Source organism: Pristis pectinata, chromosome 3 (genome assembly GCF_009764475.1).
Source record: "Pristis pectinata isolate sPriPec2 chromosome 3, sPriPec2.1.pri, whole genome shotgun sequence".
Taxonomy (NCBI): Eukaryota; Metazoa; Chordata; class Chondrichthyes; order Rhinopristiformes; family Pristidae; genus Pristis; species Pristis pectinata.
This window is the reverse complement of record NC_067407.1, coordinates 7,619,462-7,640,035: the sequence shown is the minus strand read 5'-3', so window position 1 is coordinate 7,640,035 and position 20,574 is coordinate 7,619,462.

The following is a 20,574-nucleotide window of genomic DNA, read 5'->3' as shown; positions in this document are numbered from 1 at the left end:
GTTGCAACTTCTTCTGAACATTGTACAACTTGAGCAGTTGAAAAGGGCATGCGTTCTGTTTATGAAATGATTTGTCTTTGATACATGTGCAACAACTTCACAACATCGTCTATTATTAGTCCTGTCATGGATTTACGATTCATTGTGCAAGGTAATTCTTTTCAAACACCTGCGGGAGGTATTAGTTTTAAAGAAGGTTAACAATCTTTGAAACCCTCCACAGTTTCACTTGTGCAGGAAATGAATAATGAATTGAATTTGCGCAGCAATGCTTATAAGCTCAGGATATCCCATCACTATTTTTTAGATAATGAAGCATTTTTTGAAGTGTTGTCACTGTCATTGAGTGGGAAATGAGACAGACAATTGTTACACAACAAGATCCCAAAGTCAGCAATGGAATAAGTGATCAACTAATGTGCAACAGCTACAGAATCAAGGGCCCTCGATTAACTGGACCCTGCAAAGCCACAGGATATGTGAGTGAATGGTGTTGGAGGGTGGTGAGTGTGGGTGTTGGGCTGGAACAAGGCTGAGTGAGACAGCGAAATACCGCAGATAATGGAAATCTGGCATTGGACCTAAAATCCTGGAAATACTCCGCAGACCAGGCAGAATCTGTGGAGCACAGGTGTGCGAGAGAGAGAGAGAGAGTGAGATTGTACATTTATGTACAATGATCTTTCATCAGAACTGGAAGCAGAGAGAAAATTGGAAGATCCATTGAAAGGCAAGAGGTGCAGAGAGAATGAAGGGACAGCCTGTGATTGGATGAAAGAGGGTGGTCAACACTGGTATCCAATAAAAGGCAGCTCTGGAGGTATAAGTAGTTAAAATAAACAAATAATCTGAAATAGAGAATAAAGTGAAAGCTGGAAATCTGAGATACAAAATAATATGTAGCTAAGAACTGGCCAGGAGCCAGGATAACTCCCTTGCTCTGCAATAAGATCATGCACCGGTACCTGGAATATCCACTGGGGTTTAAAACTCCTTCCAAAGAACAGAACCTCTGGCAGTGTGATCACGAGGCACCAGATGAGTCTTTGTGCTCAGGTTCCTGGAGGGGGTCTTGAACCTGCAACTACTGTCTCAGCCAAGAGCACTGTCATGGCTGCCATTATTGCACCCATGCTCAATATTCTTGGATGCAGTGACCTCTCTCTCCATTCTTGTGTTTATTTACACATTCCAAACTTCATAATTTGCAAAACTGCGACAAGCTCTTCTTTCATACATCAGCGAAGTTTGATTGATATCAACAAGAAATAATGTGGAAGAATTTGGAGTGGGTCCAAGGTAAGCCACAAAGGTTAACATAGAACATAGAACACCACAGCACAGTACAGGCTCTTCGGCCCACAGTGTTGTGTCGACATTTTATCCTGCTCTAAGATCTATCTGACCCTTCCCTCCCACATAGCCCCCAATTCTCTATCATTCATGTGTCTGTCTAAGAGTCTCTTAAATGTCCCTAATGTATCTGCCCCCACAACCTCTGCCGGCAGTGCGTTCCACGCACCCACCACTCTCTGTGTAAAAAACTTACCCCTGACATCCCCCTTATACTTACCTCCAATCACCTTAAATTATGCCCCCTCATGTTAGTCATTGTCGCATTGGGAAAAAGTCTCTGACTGTCCACTCGATAAAGTGATGGGACTCAGCCAGTTCATCACGGGTACAGCTCTCCCCACCATCGAGGACATCTACAAGAGGCGATGTCTCAGGAAGGCGACATCCATCATCAGAGACACCCACCATCCGGGCCATGCCCTCTTCTTCATGTTGCCATCAGGCAGGAGGTACAGGAGCCTGAAGACCCACACCTCAAGGTTCAACAACAGCTTCTTCCCTACTGCCATCAGGTTCTTGAATCGACCTGAGAAACCTCAGCACTGTTTTGTTTCCCTCTCCCTCAATCTTGCACTAGTGTTCATTATGTTTATTTTGTCCACATGTTAGTTATATATAATTTATGTTAAATTAAATTCATATCAACTTATGTTTGTCCTCGTCTTGTAATTTACTGTGCTACTGCTGCAAAAAGCTAATTTTCATGGCATTTATATGTATATCTAGGACAACAATAAACTTGATCTTGAACTTACACTTAACATTGAAATAGAGACAATATGGTACTGTCTTAATAGGACATTGCTGACATCTGCATTAGGATAAAGCTCATAGAGAGCACAAGAGCAAGTAAGGATGAAGCAGTTCATCCCCTTCAGCTCATCTTTGAGCTTATCCACTTGCCTGGTGAGTGTGTGGAACGGGCTGCCGGAAATGGTGGTGGAGGCTGATACGATAGGGTCTTTCAAGAGACTGTTGGATAGGTACGTGGAGCTGAGTAAAATAGAGGACTATGGGTAAGCCTAGTAATTTCTAGGGTAGGGACATGTTCGGCACAGCTTTGTGGGCTGAAGGGCCTGAATTGTGCTGTAGTTTTTCTATGTTTCTATGTTTCTATGTAACACTCAAGAAGCTCGACACAGCAGCCCGCTTAATAGGCACCTCATCCACAACCGTTCACTCACTCCACCACCGACGCACAGTAGCAGCAGTTTGTACCATCTGCAGGATGCACTGCAGCAACTCACCAAGGCTCCTCAGACAGCACCTTCCAAACCCACCACCTCTACCAGCTGGAAGGACAAGGCAGCAAAAGCACGGGGAACACCACCACCTGGGAGTTGCCCTCCAAGCCACACCCCATCCTGACTTGGAAATATATCGCCGTTCCTTCACCATCATTGGGTCAAAATCCTGGAACTCTCTCCCTAACAGCATTGTGGGTGTAGCCACACCTCAAGGACTGCAGCAGTACAAGAAGTCAGCTCGCCACCACCTTCTCAAGGGCAAAAAGGAATAGGCAATTAAATGCTGGCTCAGCCTGTGAAGTGCATATCCCTTGAATGAAAAAAATTATCCTTCCATAGAAGCTCACCATCCCTTATCACAGCTTCTGGAATGTCCTCATTAACAACAACCTACATTTGTTTGGCACTGTGTATTTAGTAAAACTTCTGAAGATGCTTCTGAGGGAAGTAAACAGTCAACTTTTGGCTCCAGGCCAAAGAAAGAGACAGCATGGCCAAAGCTTTTGCAAAGGTAGATATTTTAATCAGATGGAGAGAGAGGTTCTGCGTGTGAAGGGGCTTTGGGAGATAATACCACAATCTAAGTCCATAGCTACCTGAAAGTGGCCTCACAAGTTGATAGGGTGGTAAAGAAGGCATACGGCATGCTTGCCTTTATTAGGTGAGGCATTGAGTGAAGAGTCAGGAAGTTATGTTGCAGCTTTATAAAACACTGGTTAGACCGCATCTGGAGTAACGCATTCAATTCTGGTCACCCCATTATAGGAAAGATGTGGAGGCTTTGGAGAGGGTGCAGAAGAGGTTCACCAGGATGCTGCCTGGATTAGAGGGCAGGCAGTATGAGGAGTGGTTGGACAAACTTGGATTGTTTTCACGGAGGCTGAGGGGAGACCTCTTAGAAATTTATTAAACTACGAGGGGCATAGATAGTAGACAGTGGCATCTTGTTTTTCCCAGGATCGAATGTCTAAAACTAGTGGGCCTGCATTTAAGGTGAGAGGGGGTAAGTTCAAGGAGATGTGTGGGGCAAGTTTTTTACACAGAGAGTGGCAGGTGCCTGAATGTGCTGCCAGGGGTGGTGGTGGAGGCAGATACGATAGAAGTGTTTAGGAGGCACATGAACATGCAGAGAATGGAGGGATATGGACCATCTGCAGGCAGAAGAGATTACTGTAGTTAGGCATCATTTGTTTAATTAGGTCAGCACAACATTGTGGGCCGAAGGGCCTGTTTCTGTGCAGTACTGTGCTATGTTGTATGTTCTATGTTCTAGCACCCCAGCAATGAGGGCATGGCTCCTGATGGTGAGCTGAAAGAAAGGGGGGATGCATAGGAGGCATTCAGCCAAGTCAGGACCCTGGAGGACCACACACAAAGCCATGCTGTTCAGACCATGTACCCATATTAAGGAGGGTCCACCTAATTTTCATTAATGGAAGGGATCGAGTGCAGAATAGTGCACAGATTCTCTTTAACGTATGGAGCTTAACCTGAACAGACGGAGCAAATCAGTCCTCCATTCCCATTATTATGGGACTCCGACCAACTGTCATTTCATCCAATATTTTGCTTGTAGCTCATTAAACTTCCCCTGTTATAACCAGTTGAATCCTCTTGGGTAATTCATTTGCATCACAGGCTGTTGATAACTGAAGGCATTGAATTATTGGCAGCTACTTTTCAACTAGGAGATCTTTAATGTTTAAAATGACTTGATTAAGTTATAAAAAATTGATATTACAAATCATTAGCAAGAAGTAACAATGAAAGCTTTGGAAATGTAATGTGTCACTTCAATTCCATAGAAGTGGATCCATTCATTTAATTACTTTATATATTTTGAAATAACTTTGAAATCCTGGAACCCTCAATATATATTTAATCATATAATAGAATTATGTTTTGATATTATCTATTGGTGTGGTTTGCTCTTTAGTGCATCCTGAAGTTCTTTGGGTTTCAGAGCACTCACCTACATAGAACATAGAACATAGAACATTACAGCACAGTACAGGCCCTTCGGCCCTCAAGGTTGTGCTGACATTTTACCCTGCTCTAAGATCTATCTAACCCTTCCCTCCCACATAGCCCCCTATTTTTCTATCAGGTGTGGGGAGAGGGGAGGGGGGCGCACTCATCATAAAAGCCGCCTTCAATACATTCAATGATTCCACAGCCCTCCAAAGATTACTGATGCTTGAAGTGTTTCTTCTTATATTTGTTTTGACAGAATGATCTTGGGGTTCGAGTCCATAGCTCACTGAAAGTGGGTACACATATTGATATGGTGGTAAAGAAGGCATGCTTCCCTTTATTAGTCGAGGCATTGAGTTCAAGAGTCATGAAATTATGTTGCAGCTTTATAATACTTTACTTAGGCCACATCTGGAGTATTGCATTCGGTTCTGGTAGTCTCATTGTAGGAAGGATGTGGGGCTTTGGAGAGGGTGCAGAAGAAGTTTCCCAGGATGCTGCCTGGATTAGAGGCAGGTGCTCGAAGGAGAGATTGGACAAACTTGGATTGCTTTTGTGGAGGGGTGAGGGGAGACCTGATAGAAATTTATACAATTACGAGGGACATAGATAGAGGAGACAGCCAGTGTCTTCTTCTCCATAGTTGGAATGTCTAATACTAGTGGGCATGTGTTTAAGGTGAGAGTGGGTAAGCTCAAAGGGGATGTGCGGGGCAAGTGTTTTACACAGACAGTGGTGGGTGCCTGGAATGTGCTGCCGGGGGTGGTGGTGGAGGCAGATACAGTGGAGGCAGATACGTTGGAGGCGTTAAGAGGGTCTTAGATAGGCACATGAATGTGCAGGGAATGGAGGGATATGGGCATTGTGTAGCCAGAAGGGATTAGTTTAGTTAAGTGTTTAGTTACTAGTTTAATTAGTTTGGCACAACATTATGGGCCGAAGGGCCTGTTCTTTTGCTGTATTGTTCCACAGAATGTGTTTTAATGGACAATCCCTTATTCTGAGGCTATGTCGCCTCACTGTGGATTGAGGTGACGTACGTTCCCAGCATCTATTCTGTCAAGCCTCCTCAAAACCCACCCCCCTCAACCCCCTGTTACCCAGTTTCTTTCCCCTCCCCCAACTGATTCCTCACCCACACACTCAGCCCACTGGGTCACACAGAACAAAAGCTCGTCACTGTATCTCAATAATAAACCGAACCCATCCAATCCCTCCTCTCCCCCCTCTGTTTCCTCCCTTGTCTGGTTCCACGCTCCACCTTCCTCTCCCACCTGATTCCGTCATCTTCAGCCCTTTGTCGCCTCCACGTCTCACCTCCCAGCCTCTGCCGCTATTCCCACTCTCCCCTCCTCCATCTGCCCATCAACCTCTCATTGCAGGGATCCACCTATCGCCTGCCAGCTCCTGCGTCACCCCTTCCCCTTACCTTCATATTGGCTATCTCCCCTCTTATCTTTCACTCCAACTGAAGTGTCTCGACCCAAGACATCTACTGTCCAACTCCCTCCACATAGCTGCCTGACCCACTGATTTCCCCAGCAGATCGTTTTTTGCTGCAGGTTCCAGCATCTGCAGTCTCTTGTGTTCTCCCACAATCTTGTACAAGAAACTATCTTTCTATGATGCATGTGTGAAAATTGGTGAGAGGCATCGAGGACATGCCGAATTCCCTCAGCCTTCTGAGGAAGCAGAAGCTCTGGTGTGTTTTCTTGACCATTGTGTCCACATGGTTAGATCAGGACAAGTTGTAGGTGACATTTACACCTAGGAACTTGATGTTCAGCATGTTGAGTGTACATTTATGACCCATGGTCCTTCTTTAAATGTCCAGTTAATTAGCTTAGGTTGGGCAGTGGACAACCAATGACCACACAGCAAGGGTCAGCTGTGACATCATGTCACTGGCAAATTCACTTATGCAGCATAGTTACAGCTGAGAATACACAATGGATAGATTGAATTCTCCCAGATATCTTCATTAACTGTGTGAAGCAGTACTCATTAAAAGACATGAAAAATAAATGTTTAACATCGGAGCTAAAGGGTTCTATGCTTGATAGATGTCGTCCTCTTGTGACTCAGTCTGAGAGAGTGGCAGGGCAGATAGTGCTGCAGCAACCTGGGTTCAAACCTGACCTCAGGCTTTGCCTGTGCGGAGTCTGCATGTTCTCTCTGCGACTGTGTGGGTTCCCTCCCACAGCGCAAGGATGTCATGGTAGGTTAATTGTCTCTCGTAAATTAACTCTGCAAGCAAAAAGAATCAAAGGGGAGTTGATGGGCATGTGTGAAAGAGAAGTTGTAGTTCGTAGAGGGATTTAAGGAGGGGGAATAGGATTAATTGGATTCCTCACTGACTATCACCATAGGCGCACATCAAGGATGTGTGCTGAGCTCACTGCTCTACTCTCTCTACGCTCATGACTGTGTGGCTAGGCACAGCTCAAATGCCATCTATAAGTTCGCCGATGACACTACTGTTGTTGGCAGAATCTCAGAAGGCGATGAGCAGACGTACAGGAGTGAAGTAGATCGGCTGGCTGAGTGGTGTTGCAATAACAATCTCGCACTCAATGTCAACAAGACCAAGGAATTGATTGTGGACTTCAGGAAGGGGAATTCGGGAGAACACACCCCAGTCCTCACTGATGGGTCAGTGGTGGAAAGGGTGAGCAGCTTCAAGTTCCTGGGCGTCAACATCTCAAAGGATCCATCTTGGACCCAACACATTGATGCAATCACGAAGGCGGCACGCCAGTGGCTCTACTTCATTAGGAGTTTGAGGAGATTTGATGTGTCACCAAAGACTCTTGCAAATTTCCACAGATGTACGGTGGAGAGCATTCTGACCGGTTGCATCACAGCCTGGGATGGAAGCTCCAATCCGCAGGATCGAAAGAAGCTGCAGGGGGTTGTAGATTCAGCCAGTTCCATCACGGGTACAACCCCCCCCCCCCCACCATCGAGGACATCTTCAAGAGGTGGTGCCTGAAGAAGGCAGCATCCATCACTATGGACCCTCACCATCCAGGACAAGTCCTCTTCTCGTTATTACCATCAGGGAGGAGGTACAGGAGCCTGAAGACCCACACTCAAAAATTCAGGAACAGCTTCTTCCCCTCTGCCATCAGATTTCTGAACGGGCCATGAACCCATGAACACTACCTCATTATTCTTTTCTTTCTTGCACAATTTATTTATTTTTGTAATTTATAATCATTTTACGTCTTGCACTGTTCTGCTGCCGCAAAACAACACACTTCACGTCATATGTCAAAGATAATAAACCTGATTCTGATTCTGGGAGCTGGGAAGGACCTGATGGGTTGAATAGCCTCATTCTGTATCATTATAAGAAATTCCTATTTGAAATTTAAAAAAAATACATATAGTTATGTCAAGGTAAGTAACTACAGCAAAAGAATGATGTTCATTAAATGACTTGTGGTCTTCACACCTTATTTATCTGTAGATTCCTTTTGTGCTTCCCTTTCAATATCCTCAGCTTTTCTCATGGCCATTCATAATGTATTTTGATGTGGACAGCTCGTCCAATGATGTGGACAAACTAATGACACTCCAGCAGGGATCCATCTGCTGTAAAGAATTGTTTGTTGGTTAATGTCATTCAGATTACGTAGCTCTTCATAGCCCCTGCTTACATTGAACCAAACGTCGTTTGATATCCATGGAAGTTGCCTTTGGCACAATTGATGTCTGTTGATGTTGCATCTCGACTGTCCATTTCCCTCCACAGATGCTGCTCGACCCGTCGAGTTCCTCCAGCAGTTTGTTTGTTGCTCCAGATCCCAGCGTCTGCAGTCTCTCGTGTCTCTACTTACTGCAAGTCAATCCCTCAACCCTTTCTGCTCTGTGTTGTCCTCTCCTTTAAGGTATTCCTCAAACCTCTTTTATGTCACTGATTCTAATATCTCCTTTTAAGGCTCCATGTCAATCGTCTTTTCATAATGCTCCTACAAAGTTCCTCCTGATGTTTTCCCATGCTAAAGGCACTGCAGAAATGCAAGTTGCCTCTTAGTCAGAAAGCTGTGGGTTTAAGACCCACCAGAGACATGAGCATAAAACCTACTCGCTGGCCATATCAAAGCAGTACTGAGGGAACACTACACTGTCAGTCATAGAATCATAGAGCAATACAGCACAGATACAGGCCCTTCAGCCCAACCAGTCCATGCCAACCATGGTGCCCACCCAACCAGTCCCAATTTGGCCCATATCCCTCCAAGCCCCGCCCCTCCATGTACCTATCCAAGTGCTTCTTAAATGATCCTATTGTACCTGCCTCAGCCACTTTCTCTGGCAGCTTGTTCCATACACTCACCACCCTCTGTGTGAAACAACTTCCCCCTCAAGTCCCTTTTAAATCTTTCCCCTCTCACCCCAGATCTATGCCCCCTAGTTTTAGACTCCCCTGCCCTTGCAGGGGGCTCTGGATAGGTTTGTCCCTTTGATGCAGGAAAAGAATGGCAAGGTGAAGGAACCGTGGTTGACAAGAGATGTGAAATATCCAGTTAAGAGGAAGAAAGAAGCTTACTTAAGGTTTAGGAAGCAAGGATCAGACAGGGCTCTAGAGAGTTACAAGGTAGCCAGGAAGGAGCTCAAGAGTGGACTTCGAAAAACTAGAAGGGGACATGATAGTGAACTGGTGAGTAGGATTAAGGAAAAGCCCAAGAAGTTCTACTCATATGTGAAGAACAGGAGGATGACTAGAGTGAAGGTAGGACCGATTAGGGCTAGAGGAGGAAACGTATGCCTGGAGTCATAGGGGAGGTCCTTAATGAATCCTTTGCTTCAGTATTCACCTGCGAGAAAGACCTTGACGTTTCTGAGGACAGTGTAAAATAGGCTGATAAGCTAGAACATGTCGATGTTAAGAAGGAGATGTGCTGGAACTTTTGAAAAACATTAGGATAGATAAGTCCCCGGCGCCGGATGGGATAAATCCCAGGATACTATGGGAAGCAAGGGAAGAGATTTCTGAGCCCTTGGCGATGACCTTTGCATCCTCACTGGCCACAGGAGTAGTACCAGATGATTGGAAGGTGGCAAATATTATTCCTCTGTTCAAGAAAGCTAATAGGGATAATCCAGGAATTATAGACCAGTGAGTCTTACTTCAGTGGTGGGCAAATTATTGGAGAAAATACTTAGGGACAAGATTTGTGAGCATTTGGAGAAGCATAGTCTGATTAAGGATAGTCAGCATGGCTTTGTGAGGGACAGGTTGTGCCTCACAAGCCTGATTGAATTCTTTGAGGATGTGACAAAACTCATTGATGAGGGTAGAGCAGTGGATGTGGTGTATATGGAGTTTAGTAAGGCGTTTGATAAGGTTCCCCATGATAGGCTCATTCAGAAGGTTGGGAGGCATGGGATCCAGGGAAACTTGGCTGTGTGGATTCAGAATTGGCTCGCCCATAGAAGACAGAGGGTGGTGGTAGATGGAGCGTATTCTGCCTGGAGGTCAGTGACCGGTGGTGTTCCACAGGGATCTGTTCTGGGATCCCTGCTCTTTGTGATTTTTATAAATGACTTGGATGAGGAAGTGGAAGGGTGAGTTAGTAAGTCTGCAGATGACATGAAGGTTCGTGGTGTTGTTGATAATGTAGCAGGTTGTCAAGGGTTACAACGGGACATTGATAGGGTGCAGAGCTGGGCTGACAAGTGGCAGATGGAGTTCAACCCAGAAAAGTGTGAAGTGATTCATTTTGGAAAGTTGAATTTGAAGGCAGAATACAGGGTTAATGGAAAGATTCTCAGCAGTGTGGAGGAAAAGAGGGATCTTGGGGCCCAAGTCCACCGATCCCTCAAAGTGGCCATGCAAGTTGATTAAGTTGTTAAGAAGGTGTATGGCATGTTGGCCTTCATTAGTCAGGGGATTTTCAAGAGCTGTAAGGTAATGTTTCACCTCTATAAAACCCTGGTTAGACCACACTTGGAATATTGTGTTCATTTCTGGTCACCTCACTATAGGAAGGATGTGGAAGCTTTAGAAAGGGTTCAGAGGAGATTTACAGGATGCTGTCCAGATTGGAGAACATGTCTTATGAGAATAGGTTGAGTGAGCTAGGGCTTTTCTCTTTGCAACGAAGGAAGATGAGAGGTGACAAGATGATAAGAGGCATAGATCGAGTGGGCAGCCAGAGACTTTTTCCCAGAGGGGAAATGGCTAACGTGAGGGGGCATAATTTTAAGGTGATTGGAGGAAGGTACGGGGGGATATCAGAGATAAGGTTTTTACCCAGAGAGTGGTGGGTGTGTGGAACGCGCTGCCTGGGGTGCTGGTAGAGGCAGATACATCTGGGACATTTAGGAGACTCTTAGATAGGCACATGGATGATAGAAAAACGGAGGGGTATGTGGGAGGGGCTGGTTAGATTGATCTTAGAGTAGGTTAAGTTGTCGGCACAACATCGTGGGCCGAAGGGCCTGCACTGTGCCGTAATGTTCTATGTTCTATGTCCTAAAAGAATGTAACCATCCACCTTATCTATGCCTCTCATTATTTTAAACACTTCTATAAGGTTGCCCCTCACTCTCCTACGTTCCAAGGAATAAAGGGGAAGCCCAAGAGAAGGTCCTGTCTGTCCTGGCAAGTGGATGCAAAAGATAACACAGCACCTTATTAAAGAAGAGTAGATGAGTTACCTACTCGATGAGATAACTCAGATGAGTTACTACTCTTGAACGGACCTCTCATACGTTAAAGCTGAACTCTTAATTTCCCAATCTACCTCATAATGGCACTTGCACTCTTGTTTGCCTACCTGCACTGGACTTTCTCTGTAGCTGTAACACTACATTAGAAACATAGAAATCCTACAGCACAATACAGGCCCTTCGGCCCACAAAGCTGTGCCGAACATGTCCCTACCTTAAAAATTACTAGACTTACCCATAGCCCTCTATTTTTCTCAGCTCCATGTACCTATCCAAAAGTCTCTTAAAAGACCCTATCGTATCCACCTCCACCACCGTTGCCGGCAGCCCATTCGACACACTCGCCACTCTCTGAGTAAAAAACTTACCCCTGACATCTCCTGTATACCTACTCCCCAGCACCCTAAACCTGTGTCCTCTTGTGGCAACTATTTCAGCCCTGGGAAAAAGCCTCTGACTATCCACACGATCAATGCCTCTCATCATCTTATACACCTCTATCAGGTCACCTCTCATCCTCCGTCGCTCCAAGAAGAAAAGGCCAAGTTCACTCAACCTGTTTTCATAAGGCATGCTCCCCAATCCAGGCAACATCCTTGTAAATCTCTTCTGCATATTCCGCATTCTGCTTTCCTTTTAACTCCCTTGATGCCTCGATGTACTTATGTATGGAATGATCTGCCTGGATGACATGCAAGCAAAGTTTTTCACTGTAACTCAGTACACATGACAATAATAAACTAATAATAAAATTAATAATAAACCAATAATAAACCAAAAGTGTTCCTGTAATAGTTATCCTCAGTCAATATTCCCAGAAGCAATTAGTTATAATCCCATCAATCTTTGTGAGAGTTTGCTGTCTCAAAATTGGCTGCTTCATTTCTCACACTGCTAACAATGAGCACACTTCACAACACGATTTATAAACAGAGAGACACAGGAGATTGCAGTTGCTGGAACCCGGTGCAACAAATGAGCTGCTGGAGGAACTCAGCGGGTCAGGTGGCATCTGTGGAGGGAAATGGACAGTCAACGTTTTGGGTCGAGACTCTTCATCTGGACTGGAAGATTATTTATCACTTTGGGACATTCTCAAAAGGTGTCATGAAAATGCAGGTCTTTTTGCAGATATTGTACAATTCTTTGTCTCTGAGATTTGAGAAGGAGCTATTTAAACACATTATTGTCCTATTTGTTCACTGACCCTTCCCCTGAAGTTTCACAATGGTCAGCAAGTTCTGTACGTTAAACTTACTTGGTTTAAATGATCAGCTGCCAGTTAACTGTTCAAAATGTCAGCTCTGGCCCCCAACTAAAATTAATTTAAACAGCCTTTAATGTCCTTCTTTAATGTGATGCATATCCCTCTAGGTTTAATATTTAATGCAATATAATTATTAATTATAATTAGTAATTATATGCATTTCCAGCTTAGTATTATGATACATAGTAAATAGGAATTAGTCACAGATCCAAGCTGTTCCATTTCTAAGCAGCACTGACATTTCTTTGTGGCCCAACATAGATGAGTTATTGAAAATTTATGCAAGGAACTTCCAAATCATCTATCTGCCATGATCGCTACTCATGAAATTTGCATTAAGGGCATGAGCTTCAAAGACTGGGAAATGTTAGGAATGGTATTGGTGATTACAAGTAGCACAGATTACAGAGTCCTTGGAAAACATGGAGCCTGGCTTTACTTTGGAGTCAGAAATGGTCTGTTTTAAAAATCAAATGAACAGCTGTCATTCCCAATGGATTTAATTTCCTCTTGCCACTATTTTTAACACTACGATTTATGTAAAATTCCTGCCAGTGTGATTTTAATGCCACTTTTAAGTCATAGAGTCATAGAGCAATACAGCACGGATAAAGACCCTTCGGCCCAACCTGTCCATGCCGACCATGGTGCCCACCCAGCTAGTCCCAATTTCCTGCATTCGGCCCATATCCCTCTAAGCCCCGCCCCTCCATGTACCTATCAAAGTGCCTCTTAAGTGATACTATTGTACCTGCCTCAACCACTTCCTCTGGCAGCTCGTTCCATATATGCACCACCCTCTGTGTTGCCCCTCAGGTCCGTTTTAAATCTTTCCTCTCTCACCCTAAGCCTATGCCCCCTAGTTTTGGACTCCCCTACCCTGGGGAAAAGACTGTTACCGTCCACCTTATCTATGCCTGTCATAGTTTTAAACACTTCTATAAGGTCGCCCCTCATTCTCCTATGTTCCAAGGAATAAAGACCTAGCCTGTCCAACCTCTCCCTATAACTCAGGCCCTCGAGTCCCGGCAACATCCTCATAAGTCTTCTCTGCACTCTTTCCAGTTTAAGCACATCTTTCCTACAACAGGGTGACCAAACTGTACACAGTGCTCCAAGTGTGGCCTCACCAATTACTTAAACACAAAGAACATAGAACATAGAACACTACTGCACAGTACAGGCCCTTTGGCCCACAATGTTGTGCTGACATTTTATCCTGCTCTAAGATCTATCTAATCATTCTCTCCCACTTAGCCCCCTATTTTTCTGTCATTCATGTGGCTATCTAAGAGTCTCTTAAATGGTCCCTAATGCATCTGCCCCCACAACCTCTGCCGGCAGTGGCGTTCCAGGCACCCACCACTCTCTGTGTAAAAAACTTACCCTGACATCCCCCTTATACTTCCTCCAATCACCTTAAAATTATGCCCCCTCGTGTTAGCCATTGTCGCCCTGGGAAAATGTCCTGGAAAAAATATGAAAAAATGTTCATGTTTTTAACATGTAAGCACATTCATATTTTAAAACATACAGTAATTTGGCACAAATGCATTAACTAGTGCACTATATGTATTAAATAGAGGAATTCAATCCGTCATTGACCCAAGCCATAATCTGTGACTCTTGCAGCAAGAGCAGTTTTAAACTGACACATGGCAAGGTTATTGTGCATGGTAAACAAACAGAAAATGCCGGAAATATTCAGAAAGTCAGGCAGCATCTGCAGAGAGGGAAACAAAGTTAATGTTGCAGCTCAGACAGAAAGGTGACAGATGAACTACCTCGGTGATTCAGAGAAAGAGAGGGAGGATGAAAAGAGCAAAAGGTCTGTGATAGGTTGGTAGACAAGAGAGAGTGAGTGTGACAGGGTTACTGGCGCTGGATGCAAGTTGATAATACAGAGAGTGGGTAGAGCTGGAGAAGATGCAAGCTGGATAATTATTTGAAACAGTCAGAAGGCAAAAAAGCCCTGAATGCTTGAAATATGAAATGACTAGATGGAACAACCAATCATACGAATTGTTGAACTCATCGTTGAGATCAGAAGCTTCTGATGTGCCCAAATGGAAGAGCTGTTCTTATGCTTGTGTTGAACTTTGTTGGAACTGTGTAGGCAGTCAAAGACAAAATTTTGGGCAAATGAATCAAGGGAGATGTGAGGAAAAGCTTTTTTTAATTCAGACAGGAGTTACGATCTGGAACTCTTCCACTGTTTTGGTGCTAGAAACGGAACAGTCAGGGCCTTCAAGGGGAAGTTGGAGAAACACTGGTCGGAAAATAATTTGCAAGGGATAGTAGCCAGAACTATGTCATTGGATTATAGTAGCCAATGATCTGGACTAATGTGCCAAAGGCATGAGTTCAAATCCCACCTTGGCAACAGGGAATATAAATTCAAGTACGTAACTTCTTTAACAAGAAAAAAACTCCTGTCTGTAACAGTAATCGTGAAACTCCAGGATGGCTGTAAAACACATCTGGTCTCACAAATGAAAATCCACTGTCCTTACCTGGTCTGGCCTACTTTTGACCCCAGACCCACCAATCAATTCAGGGACAATGAGGAATACACAATAAATGGTGGTTTGCCAGAAATTTATATGAATGAATAAATTAAAAAAACTGATCTGCATTCCTCCACATCTATTTTGTTTCTTCTACTGTTTAAGTATCATTCTGAACCAACAGCCCCACACTTTTATGTCCCTCTCTCAGAGATAAAAAAACAGCAATAAAACTTGATTCTTCCAAATGACTGCCAACAAGAAGGTCTTTTTTCTCAAGTTTTGTATTGTCTGAACTCATTTCCATTGATCTTTTGGACTTACATTTTGTATTCTCTATATAATCATTTCAATAACGTATTGTTTTCAGATAAAGATTACTGAAGGGTTTTAATTGTTCCATTAGTATGTATTTGAGTGAATGCATCTGAATTCTTTGTTGGAATTTTTTAAGTGCCATTTGAATTTCTTTATTTTCTTCTGGAATCTCAAGCAAGAGTTATGTAGAGCAACTGAAGTGATGTTCAAATATTGATATTAATAAGAAATCTATTACGCTGAGCACAGTTATGATACGATCATGTAGATAGCTTCAAAAATTGGCTATGATGAGATAGTTCAATCAGAAGATCTTGGAGTGTTCATTATGGAACGCAAATGCAAATTAACATCAATACCAATTTTCTGAAATCCTGACAGAGTCTAAGTTTTAATGAAGTTTAAAGTGGCTTTGAAGTATAAAAACTTATGAATATGAATGAACATTCATGCAGTTACAAGAGGATGCAACATATAAGCTCTTCAGTCCATCTCTACCACCCTGGCTCTTTGGTAGGACAATCCAACTGGTCCCACTCTCCTGCTATTCCTACATAACCCCATCAACTTTCTTTTCATTTCAAGTTTATGTCCACAGTGGATGGCACCATTGAGTAAGTTTCTATGCCCTGTCAGGCAGTCCAGAGATGTGATGATAACATGGTTAGGTTGTTGGACTAGCAGCCAGAGGTCTGGACCATTAAATCCCACCAAGTTCAAGTTCAAATTCAAGTTTATTGTCATGGGCATACAAACCCAGGTATAAATACCATGAAAATCAGGTTTTGGCAGCAGCAGAACACTACATGATAAACAAAAGTTAACATAAACTTAAATTAACATAAGTTACACATAACTTACATGACAAAACATAATGACATCAGTGTAAGTTGAGGGAGAGAAAAAAGAAATATACGATTTTTCAGGTCAGTTCAAGATCCTGATGATAGTTGGGAAGAAGCTCTTTGTTGAATCTTGAGGTGTGGGTCTTCAGGCTCCTGTACCTCCTGCCTGATGGTAGCATCAAGAAGAGGGCATGGCCCGGATGGTGGGGGGGGGGGGTCCCTGATGATGGATGTCGTGTTCCTGAGACATTGCCTCATGTAGATGTCATAGATAGGAAGAGCTATACCCATGATGGAACTGGCTGAGTCCACCACTCTCTGTAGCCCCTTGTGTTCCTGTGCATTGGAGTTTCCATACCAGGCTGTGAAATAACCAGTCAGAATGCTTTCCACAAGGCAGCTGGGGAATTTAAATAAATTAAATAAATGTACAACAAATGCTGGCATCGCCCGCATCCTGTGAAAACATATCTGTTCACAAGAATGATCCCAAGAATGAAAGGCTTAATTTATAAGGAGCATTTCATGACTCTGGGCCTATGCTCGAAGAAGTACAGAAGATTAAGGGTGGGATCATATGGAAACCCACCAGGTACTGAAAGGCTTGGACAGAGTGGACATGGAGAGGATGTTTCCATTGGTAGGAGAATCTAGGATCTGAGGGCACAGCCTCAGAATAAAGGAACGTCCCTTTAGATCTGATATGAGGAGAAATTTCTTCAGCCAGAGGTTCAAGTTCAAGTTCAAGTTACTTTATTGTCATTCATCCATGCTATAAAAACACATGGTGGAATGAAATGTTGTTTCCCCCAGTCACACAACAGAGGACATACATAGAACAGAAGACATACAATAAACACAAACAAAAAACAAAAAATCCAAATAAAAAATAGTGCAAGTACAAATAGTGCAAAAAACCAGTATATACAAAATACAAATTTAGTGCAGAGTTAGTGCAAAACCGAGTCGGACAAGAGAAATACAAGGGTGGTGAATTTGTAGAATTCATTGCCACAGAGGGCTTTGGAGGCCAAGTCATTGGGTGTATTTAAGGCAGTGATTGATAGGTTCTTGATTGGCAAGGGGGTTAAGAGTCACGGGAAGAAGTCAGGAGAATGAGGTTGAGAAAAAAAATCAGCCATGATCGAATGGCGGAGCAGACTCAATGGGCCTAATTCTGCTCCTATATCTTAGGGTCTTATGGGCTTATGGGTTTGGTTCTCTTCATCAACTTTCCAAATTCAATTCCACAGACTTTGATGGAGCCAGATTTCTGAGTGCAATGCCCTGTTGTCATTGCATGCGGCATTTACCACAATCAGCTGAGACAGAACTAATTTGAGGGAGGTGGAGCCACAGTGGTAGACATGTCCTACCTTGACCTTATTGATTGATTGATCAACTTCAGGGGATATCATAACCTACCTCCTCCATGTCCGACTTATGCCAGAGCCAGCCTTGTTCTGAGGAAGGACCTTTGACCTGAAAGCATTAACTCTGTTTTTCTTTCCACAGATGCTGTCTGACCCAATCAGTGCTTCCAGCATTTTCTGTTTTGATTTGCATCAAACTCATTAAATGTTCCACCAAGAATTCCAACAGTACAATGATATCATTCTCCAAAGTCCTATCATTGTTGACAGTCTCCTGCTTATATCTTGGACCCAAAACTTCACCCTGAAGCTAAGTATTGCTTGCAAAATTCTCCAGAAGCTACTGCCTCTGTGAAAGTCATGATGTAAAAGCAAATCTTTATTCTTATTCTTTGTACTGGAAATCTAGCATAAGTACTAGAATACTAAAAAGGTTTAGAGCAAAATGGGCTAAACACAGGTAAATAAGACTACTTATTTATTTTTGTAATTTATAGATGTGAAGTCTTGCACTGTACTGCTGCTGCAAAACAACAGATTTCACATCATATGTCAGTGATAATAAATCTGACTCTAATTCTGATTCCGAGCTTAGAACATAGAACATTACATTACAGCACAGGCCTTTTGGCCCACGATGTTGTGCTGACATTTTATCCTGCTCTAAGATCTATCTGACCCTTCCCTCCCACATAGCCCTCCATTTCTCTGTCATTCATGTGTCTATCTAAGAGTCTCTTAAATGTCCCTAATGTATCTGCCCCCACAACCTCTGCTGGCAGTGCATTCCATGCACCCACCACTATCTGTGTAAAAAAACTTACCCCTGACATCCCCTTTATATCTTCCTCCAATCACCTTAAAATTATGCCCCCTCATGTTAGCCACTGTCGCACTGGGAAAAAGTCTCTGATTGTCCATTCGATATATGCCTCTCATCATCTTGTACACCTCTATCAAGTCCCCTCTCATCCTTTTTCTCTCCAAAGAGAAAAGCCATAGCTCACTCAACCTAAGGCATGGTCTCCAATCCAGGCAGCATCCTGGTAAATCTCCTCTGCACCTTCTCTAAAGTTTCCACATCCTTCCTATAATGAGGTAACCAGAACTGAACATAATACTTCAAGTGTGGTCTAACCAGAGATGGGCATCTTGGATGGCATGGACAAGTTGGGCTAAAGGGCTGTATTACTCCATGACTAGTTCAAGTTCAAGTTTATTGTTGTCTTATGCACAGGGTATAAATGTCATGAAAATTGGCTTTTTGCAGCAGCAGCATAGTCCTGACCAACAGACCCCAATCAGTGAGGATAAGCAGAAACACATCCAGGACAGTTATTCTTGACACTGGTGCCCCACAAGGCTGCGTCCTCAGCCCCCTACTCTACTCTCTGTACACTCAAGACTGCGTGGCCAGATTCTGTCCTATCTCCATCTACAACTTTGCACTGTTGTAGGCCGTATCTCAAATAATGATGAGTCGGAATACAGGAAGGAGATAGAGAACCTAATGACATGATGCCATGACAACAACCTTTCCGTCCATGTCAGCAAACCAAAAGAGCTGGTCATTGACTTCAGGAAGGGGGGCGGCGCACACGCTCCTGTTTATACCAATGGTGCTGAGGTCGAGAGGGTTAAGAGCTTCAAGTTCCTAGGATTGGACATCACCAATAGCCTGTCCTGGTCCAACTACGTAGATGCCGTGGCCAAGAAAGCTCACCAGCACCTCTACTTCCTCAGGAGGCTAAAGAAATTTGGCATGTCCCCTTTGACCCTTACTAAATTTTACTGATGCACGATAGAAAGAATCCTATACAGATACACCACAGCTTGGTATGGGAACTGCTCTGCTTGTGACCGCAAGAAACTGCAGAGAGTTGTGGACACAGCTCAGCACAGCACAGAAACCAGACTCCCCTTCATGAACTCTGTCTACACTTCTCGCTGCCTTGGTAAAGCAGCCAATATAATAAAAGACCCCACACACCCCAGACATTCTCTCTTCTCCCTCCCTCCCATCAGGCAGACAATACAAAATCCTGAAAGCATGTACCACTATGCTCAAGGACAGCTTCTATCTCACTGTTATTAGACCATTGAACGATTCCCTAGTACAATAAGATGGACTCTTGACCTCACAATCTACCTCATTGTGACCTTGCACCTTATTGTCTACCTGTACTGCACTTTCTCTAAACTGTAACACTTTATTCTGCATTCTGTTATTGCTTTTACCCTGTACTACCTCAATGCACTGTGTAATGAATTGATCTGTACGATCGGTATGCAAGACAAGTTTTTCACTGTACCTCAAGTCCACATTGTTACTTAAATTAACATAAATTATACACAATATACATATGTGTAAAATAACCAACAAAATAACAAAATGACACGAATGCAAGATTGAGAGAGATAATATATATAGACTGAGGTAGTGTTCTACTTCTCTGTTCTACCAGGCATTTGGAGCTGGATCAGGAATTGGCCTACAGTCTGTGAATAATCAATTAAATATGTCTAATTGCGTATTCAACTACTTTGGGTAAAACTTCTTGTATATGCTTAAAGTTTGATTAAAGAAGATTCTGTTATATTTCCTTTTTCTGCCAAAGAAGTGTTTGTGAGGTTGCTTTCAGGAACAGCAAAATAAAGAGGAATTAATGACAGGATCCAGTGAGTGCCATAGCAGATTGAAAGCAAGATAATGAACGCTGCAGTTGTAGTTGGTGCCAGCACAAAGAATCATTTGCAAATTGACCTTCTAACCCTATTTTCTACCAAACCAAATTTGTCTCTCAGTTGAATTCAGAACAGTCAATGTTAACCTCACTGTGCAGATAACCCAGGTGGCTGGAAGAACAGACTTCATCAGTTACCCGCCCAGAAATGGAGCTCTGTGAAATGCAAGCACATACAGGCAACTAATTTTTAAAACTGCATTTGTGTAGCACCTGTTAGGATATCCTTAAGCACCTTACAGATGGTGGTTTACTTTTGAAG